This window comes from Macaca mulatta, chromosome 9, assembly GCF_049350105.2.
Source record: "Macaca mulatta isolate MMU2019108-1 chromosome 9, T2T-MMU8v2.0, whole genome shotgun sequence".
NCBI classification, from domain to species: Eukaryota; Metazoa; Chordata; class Mammalia; order Primates; family Cercopithecidae; genus Macaca; species Macaca mulatta.
This window is the reverse complement of record NC_133414.1, coordinates 5,548,222-5,555,680: the sequence shown is the minus strand read 5'-3', so window position 1 is coordinate 5,555,680 and position 7,459 is coordinate 5,548,222. Positions and strand designations below refer to the sequence as shown.

Sequence of the window (7,459 nt, the reverse complement as noted above, 5' to 3'; positions counted from 1 at the left end):
GGGTCTGAAACTATGAATCCGAGTTTAGAAGACATAATCACTGTTTTCTGCCTCAGTTTTAATGTGCCATTGAAGGTATTTACATGAAAACAGCTACGGCATAGGGCCTGCCCCCAAGGAGATTTTTATCATCGATATTATTGCTTCCCAAGATTGAAAGTGGTTGTTCTAGAATCTAGATCCCCAAAATCTGGTAGGGCCGCATTTCGTGAACTAAGGCACCCAGACCCAGGAGGTTCTTGGTAACATTTCAAAGACCTGTAAAACCAAAGGAAGAAAGTTGGTGGGTATTTGGGAAGTTGGGTTTGGATTCGATTATTAAACAACTTAAAACATTAGTTTCTAGTGAAACACACATGATGTATTACAGAAAGTTCACTGTTTGCATGAATGTGGAATATATATGTTGAGTTCACTTCCAACTGCCGCAGACAGACACCCCCAGGCTCCCACTGTTTCTGCTTACACTCGGGCAGCCCAGAGTGCATACAGAAATCTCTGGCACGCTGCAGCCTCCACCTGCAAAGGAAATGTGCCTCATTGAGGGCAGAGCTGCTCATCATGACAGCAGCAACCAAGAATGTGGTGGAGGTGCGTCTTTAATGTGTTATTCTTGAGCACCATATGAGCGATGTGGAGTGACTGCTATCATTTTGTTTTAATTTTCTCACAACTCACCAGCCTCCATGGACTGATTTTATAATCTATGCATAATGGTGCAAATTGGGCAAGGATGGGAATGCACCAAAAGTAAGTCTGTACCATGGTGGTGGCAAAGCGCAAAGCCTAGATACCAGACCCAGAATTGACCTTGTATTTACCAAAGGCAGTTTTGCAGAGATTGTCTTTAAAATACCTTAGAATCTACCTCAACATCCATTTTTAAAGCAGAAAAACTTTGGTATCAGGATTCAATTTTCTTTTTCTTTTTTGAGATGGAGTCTGGCTCTGTCACCTAGGCTGGAGTGCAGTGGCGTGATCTCAGCTCACTGCAACCTCCATTTCTGGGGTTCAAATGATTCTCCTGCCTCAACCCCCTGAGTAACTGGGACTATAGGCACATGCCACCATGTCTGGCTAAATTTTTTTTGTGTGTGTATTTTTTGGTAGAGACGGGGTTTCACCATATTGGCCAGGCTGGTCTCGAACTCCTGACCTCATGATCTGCCCACCTTGGCCTCCCAAAGTGCTGGGATTACAGGCGCGAGCCATGACACCTGACCCAGGATTCGATTTTCTAATTACTTTTTCTCTTAAGTGGATGGACTTTTTAAAATAAGTTTTATTTTGTTTTTAGTTGACACATAATAACTGTACATGGTTATGGGATACAGTGTGATGTTGGATGTATATAGATAGATAGATAGATAGATAGATAGATAGATAGATAGATAGATTGTGTAATCATCAAATAACACAAGGATGGCTGACCTATCCATCCACTCAAACACTTGTCATTTCTTGTGGTGAGAACATTCAAAATCCTCTTTTCTAGCTATTTTGAAGTATACATTATTATTGATTCTAGTCACCCCAGTGTGCAGCAGAACACCAGAACTTACTCCTTGTATCTAACTGTAAATTTGTACCTGTTGACCAACCTCTCCTCGCCCCCTCCCCTTCCCCTCTTCCCAGCCTCTGGTGACCACGGTTCTACTCTGTGCTCCAATGAGATCAACTTCTTCAGATTCTACATCTGAGTGAGATTGTGCAGTGTTTGTTTTTCTGGGTTTGGTGTATTTCACTTGACGTAATTTTCTGCAAGCTTATCCATATTGCTGAGAATGACAGGATCCTACTCTCTTTCACGGTGGAATAGTATTCCATTGTGTGTGCCTTATTTTCTTCGCCCATCCATTTACTGATGGGCACTTAGGTTGATTCCATATCTTGGCTATTGTGAATAGTGCTACATAAACATGGAAGTGCAAATGTCTCTCCCATAGGCTGATTTCGTCGTCTTTGGATGCGTATCCCAGCATGGGATTGCTGGATCATCTTTGGTGTACAAGGCCGCTTGTATAGTACTTTATTCACAGAACACAGTCTAAAACTGTTTGCCAAGTGAAATAATTATTAGAGAATAACAGTGATGGTCTGGTTAAAATACATTCTATAACAGGAATTTTTAAGATCCCATTTATATAACATTCTCTAAATTTAAAACATGATTCATGCTATTTATATTAATCAGGTAGTAAAACAAGAAAAAAGGAGTAGAACTGAGCTGAATTGTCAAATTATTCTTTTGGGTTTTTATTGGTTTGTTTTTAATAAGAACACATGAAAGACAAAATAGGTGGCATATGCAGCTTTACTATCACCAAGTCACTACTTGCTAATATTTTAGAAATTCTTTAGTCTTTTTTGCATATCTTATAAGGTAATTATACTACCATGTTATTTGTCATCTAACATAAGCACATTTTACATTATTAGAAACTTTTACAAACATTTTGATGAGTGCTTGATATTTTGTTGCCTAGTGGTAACATGCTATAACTAGTCATTTCTATATTTTTAAATTTAGATCATTTCTTATAATTTTATGATTATTATAAATACAGCTTGATGAAAGGTTTTTTGTGCATCCAATTTATCCCGTATTTTGGGATTATTATCTTAGGAAGATTTTCCAAAATAAGGAAACTGAATCAGCGGGTACGAACATTTAAGATTTTTGCCAATTTGCTTTCTTAAAAGACTTGCACTTATTTATATTCATACCAGCAATAGACCTGAGCACCCATTTTTTTAACCAAAAAAATTACACATTAAAAAAGACATCATTACTTTTTCATGCGAGTCTTTTGAGCAACAAGAACGGCTAAATGCCAGAACTGGGATGGGTAGTTAGTGCTACATGAATGTAAGCATGAAGTGCTATGCTAGTAAAGAAAGTTAAATGGCAATTTAAAGAGTTAGCTTTGAAAGATAAGTAAGACTTAGAAGGGCAGAAGAAAACGTATGTAAAAAAGTACAGAGAAACAAGGTCTTTGTGTGGCAGAGAAGGGTTTTGTTAGAACAAGAGGTTTATTGATGGGAATGGTGTGTGTGATATAGAATTTGATGTCAACTTGACTGGGCCACAGGGTGCCCAGATATTTGGCCAAATATTCTGGGTATTTTTATGAAGGTGCTTGTATGAGATTAACATTTAAGTTGATAGATCGAATAAAGCCAATTGCGTTCCCTAATGTAGGTGAGCCTCGTCCAATCAGTTGAAGGTCTGAATGGAACAAAAGACTGACCTCCTCTGAGCAAGTGGAAATTGTTCCTGCCTGTCTGCTTTTGAATTGGGACACTGTTTTTTTCTTGCCTTCAGGCTTGAACTAAAACATCAGCTCTTTCCAAGTCTTGAGCCTTCCATTTGTGACTGCAACTCACCCATGAACTCTCCCAGGTCTCCAGACCCCAGACTGCAGAGCTTGGCATGCAGCCTCCATAATCATGGGAACCAGATCCTTATAGTAGATCTTTTCCTCTGGGTAAGCACATCCTGTTGGTCTGTTTCTCTGGAGAACCCTCATACAGCACCTTTTAACAATTTCCTACATATTCGCTCACGAACTGCATTTCCTTACTTTTGAATTATCTGTTTATGCTGTATACCCATGTGTCTATTACGACATTTCGTATTGATTGCTGTGAAAAAAATCTATCAATTTTCATAGTGTTTGTTAGTAATCCTTTAACTGTCCTCACCAGCTTTCCACCATAAAATTCCAAGAAACTCTATCGGAAACACTAAATTTTTATTAGAAATTAAGACAAAGAAATACTCATTTAGAAAACAAAGAATGGATAAGTAGAGTATGTGGGACATGCTCTTCATCTTCTGGTTCAATAAAAAGTAAATAAATAAAAAGAAAAGAAAAAATGAAAACAGCTCCTATAGTTAGTCCACCCTTGACAGAACTATACAGTTAAGTTTCTATTTGTATTGGAGAGATTTTTGTCTATGAAAATAATTAAGCTCTGAAAACCATTGTCAGGAGAAGCAAATACATTAATTTGAGAATACAAGAGAGTTAGAAAGTGATCATTAATTAGGGAAAATAGATAAAAAAAAAAACAAGTCTTTTTGCTTTTATATTATGTGAAGGTGATTAGCTGGAGGCATTGAATAGAGTGGCTGGTTTCAGGGCAGAAGACACGAGTGTTTCTCCAGTCTCTGTAGACTTCCCCACGGACTGTCCATCTCTCAGTGTTGGCATTTCCTCCAGCTCTCAGTCTTGGGAAATAGCTACAATAACTATTCCAGCGTCTTCTTCAGCTCCCACTGCTTCACAGGTGGCACCTTCCAATATATCACGGTCATCTGTCCTTAGATCAGTTGACAGGGGTTTCTACCAGCTGGTTGCTAGCTTGGAAGTTGAAGAGAAGTAAAACTCTGTCACCCAACAAGAGTTGTTTCTGACCTCTGCTGTGGCTTGCAGGAATTCATTTAGCTGTTCTTGGTTGTCTATGCAGAATCTCCTTGAAACACTAAAAAACTCTCTACTTTTGAATAAATCAGGCTGAAAGTCTTCCTGACCTCGCTTGCTATTGTTCTGCCTTGTGGCTGACACGGAAACAGGTCAGGGATGCACAAAGCCCACAGCCCGCTTTGGCCAGAGCACTTCCTTCCTGGGTCTCTCTGGAGGCTACTGACTAGATTAGCGAAGGACATTTCCCCAGATCCTTACCCATAATGTGAATGAAGCATGTCTATAAAGAGAGGCTCGAATCCATTATCCACACTGACAATCTCGGCATGCTCTGCTGCCTAATATTCAAGTGCAGAAAAATAAAAACTGGAATTAGACAAGCTGGAAGGAAATGAAATTCTAGCCCCAAAACCCAACTGGCCAATTACTAGCCACAGTAAGTGTAATCATTCATTGTTGTTTTTTTTTTTTTCCTGAGGCTAAAATTAAAACTTTATTATTTCCCCACTTAATGGTTTAAGTTTAACAAATGGTTGTAAATATTTTAGCATGCAAAAAGCTTTTTCTTAATAGGAGCTCATTCAAAATATAAGATAGTAATTAAAGAAAACTGCTGGTGTTTATAGTCTGATACTCTCACTATTAAAATGAGCTATGTATAAAAAAAATGTGTATTGTAAATGGCAATTATGGTGTGGGAGCTAAATGCAGATAATTCATACTTCTCCCATAATAGCACATGTGATCTTGGATGTTTGATATAATTCATAACACAAAGAAACTGACAATATTGCCAAAAGAAAGTCATATAGATACTTCTAGTTTCCATTTTCTACTGTAAAAAAAAAGTTCATAATTATTTAGAGTGAGAGTCTTTTATTTATTTTTTATTTTTTTATTTTTTTGCTGAAATTTCTGTAACAAAACCACTTCCTTTAAAGATGCATGATAAAGTACAGGCCACTGCTCATTGCAAAACACATCTGTGCAAAATTGCTAAAGAATCGATTCTAATGTTTCCTTTCATTTTAGATTGTGCTAGCTTGTGCTATAATGCTCACTGAAAAGTGCTTCTAAAGTTGCAAAAGAAAACTTTGTGTGGAACATTACTTTAGGTAGAGCATTGGTTTAGGAAAAAAAAATACACTTAAATATCTAAAAAGATTTAACCAGACGTATTTATGCTATGTAGCCTCCAATATTTTCTTATTATTAATTTGTACCACAGATGCTTCCAATAAAGATTTGCGGTGGTTTCACATAAAACACACAGACAGAACAGCCACAAAGACCATTAAAAGAAGACTAAAAAGAAATGAGGGTCAAGCAGTGATCTTCACAGACTCCTCTAGTAAAACTGTAATTCTAAATCATATGACCTCTCTGGGCCACACCTGCCTGGGAGAGGCAGGTTTATGGAGTAGAAAGATACCAGGGTAGAAATCGCAAGCCTTCAGGTCACTGCATCCATGAACCATCAATTTCCTCACCCATCAGCAAGAAGGACCAAGAGAAGACGAAAGAAAAAGAAAATGCAAAGAACAAACAGGTTGAGTGAGCCCACGGAAACACTATTGATCCCATGCTGTGTGACCAGCTCAGGGACGATGCAGATGAATCCATTCTCTGTCTCAGGGAGCTCACAGTCTAGTATAAGAGGGAGGGGGATGTATGGTCCTGAACACACAAAAAAAATGCAATGACAGAAGAAGAAACGTGCACAGCAACAAGCCACCTCACCGAGCCAGAGGCAGGCTGGGTGGGCGGGAGGTGCTGCCCACAGAGCTATGAGGTAAAGACATCTCTCCTAAAGCTCCAGCTGCAAGCATGCCCTGGGGCAGGGAAGCTCATTCCAGTGTCTCTGTTCCGCCCTCACCTCCACCTAGCCTTGGCTTTCTTCTCCATTCTGCTTCTTTTCCAAGCTGCCAAAGGAAATGTTGTAGCAGCAAGAATCTGCAAGGGATCACAAAACCAGCAGGCACAGCAATGTCCAAAGCTTCAAGACAGATCATGCTCTTGTCTCCCATCTCTCCCTTGGAAATAATCTTGGCATCTTCTAAGCAGATGGCCACACAACCTCAGCAGGAAAGATAGGAGTGTAGAGATGGCCGCTGAGTCTGGCTTCTTTCTGGTAGAAGGCGCCTCTCCTTGAACAGCTCCTGAGTCTCAGAGCGTCAGTTGGCACATTGTAAGGTGGTGGTGGGGTTGAGTTTTGAGGATCTTTGTGGGGTTTCATCAACACTGGCATGACTTTGTTTTCTAACTTTAGTTTCAGCAGCTTTTGTGTATTTGAATCCATTATCAGTAACAACTGCCCAGTGGCCACGGCAAATCCCCCAGCCCCATCCCAGTCCAGTCCTGAATGGTTACAGTTAGGCCATGCCTTAACGTTCTCTTATACTTCTTACCTTCTTTTAGGGACTCTCTTTTCCATGCCTGTGATCAAAGTCAACACTCCTCTGTGGACTTTCTGTAGTTTCTCCTACTCTCGCTCTAAGATTGGTGACGGAACATTCCACGATGTTCCAGGATGTATTAGTCCATTCTCATGCTGCTAATAAAGACATACCTGAGGGTGGATAATTTATAAAGGAAAGAGGTTTAATGGACTCACAGTGCCATATGTCTGAGGAGAACTCACAATGATGGCAAAAGACAAAGGAAGAGCAAAGGGATGTCTTACATGGCGGCAGGCAAGAGGGCGTGTGCAGGAAAACTCCCATTTATGAAACCATGAGGTCTTGTGAGACTTATTCACTATCAAAAGAACAGCACAGAAAAAACTCACCCCTATGATTCAATTGCCTCTTACTGGGTCCCTCCCATGACACGTGGAGATTATTACAATTCAAGGTGAGATGTGGCAGGAGACGCAGAGCCAAACCATATGGCAGGAGGTTCTCAATAAAGCTGGGTGTTTTCTACTGTCCTGTTCCTGATTCTGTAACCACCTTTGTGACCTAGAAAGTGCCTCCTCAAATTAAACACATTATTTTCAGGGTTTATAAACACCTCAACTCTGTGAATTA

General features: G+C 39.7%; 1 long non-coding RNA gene across 1 annotated transcript; it reads right to left on the bottom strand.

Moving 5' to 3' along the window:
* Positions 1 to 2,663: 2,663 nt before the first annotated feature.
* On the bottom strand, positions 2,664 to 7,066 carry LOC144331381 (uncharacterized). Its single transcript, XR_013398478.1, has 3 exons — positions 6,839 to 7,066; positions 4,689 to 4,768; positions 2,664 to 4,367 (listed from the first exon to the last, which is right to left on the bottom strand). It is a non-coding gene; the product is annotated as an uncharacterized LOC144331381 (long non-coding RNA).
* Between the last annotated feature and the right edge of the window lie 393 nt (positions 7,067 to 7,459).